Source organism: Herpailurus yagouaroundi, unplaced genomic scaffold (assembly GCF_014898765.1).
Source record: "Herpailurus yagouaroundi ecotype Mexico unplaced genomic scaffold, PumYag 194, whole genome shotgun sequence".
Taxonomy (NCBI): Eukaryota; Metazoa; Chordata; class Mammalia; order Carnivora; family Felidae; genus Herpailurus; species Herpailurus yagouaroundi.
In genome coordinates, this window is record NW_024412425.1 from 4520293 (window position 1) to 4521285 (window position 993).

The window sequence follows — 993 nt, forward strand, 5'->3', positions numbered from 1 at the left end:
CCCCCCGCCCCTTCAATTTTTTGGAAGAATTCGAGAAGGATTGATGTTAATTCTTCTTTAAATGTTTTGTCAATCTGTGAAATCATCTGTCCCTGGCTTGTCTTTGCTGGGAGGCTTTAGATCACTGATTCAGTCTCTTTACTTATTATAGGTCTGTTGAGATTTTCTGTTTCTTTTTGAGTTAGTTTAGGTAGATGTATGTTTCAAGGAATTTGTCCATTTCTTCTAGGTTATCTAATTTCTTGGCAGATAGTTATTCCTAGTATTCTCTTGTAATTCTTTTTATTTCTGTAGGGCCAGTAGTAGTGTCCTCACTTTCATTTCTGATTTCAGTTATTTGTGTCTTCTATCTTTTGTTTTATCAGTCTAGCCAAAGGTTTGTCATTTTTGTTGATATTAAAAAAAAAAAAAACCTTTTGGTTTCATTGTTTCTCTTCCCCCCACGTCTCTATTTTATTTCATTCTGGTCTACTTTTCATTATTTCCTTCCTTCTACTAGTTTAAGTTTTGGTATATTGCATTTTAATTTATCTCTAAGTATTTTCTAATTTCCCTTGTGATTTCTTTTGACTCACTGTTTTAGAGTGTTTATTTTCCACAGTTGTAAATTTTCTGTTTTTCTTTCTGTTATTGAATTCTTACTTAAGCTCACTGTGACCAGAGAAGATGGTTTGTATGATACCTATTTTTTTTTTTTTAATCTGCTGAGATTTAGTTGGTGGCCTAACACATGGTATATCCTGGAAAATGACTCATGCATACTTGTATTTGTTGTTGGGTAGAGTGTTCTGTATATGTCTGTCAGTGCTAGTTGTTTTATTGTGTTGTTCAAGTCTTTTATTCCTTACTTACTACTTGTTTGTTCTATCCATTATTGAAAGCGGAATATTGAAGCCTCCAACAATTATTGTAGAACTGTCCATTTCTCTGTGCAGTTCTGTTCACATTTGCTTCATATTTTAAGGTACATAAATGTATAGGTTATGGTTTCTT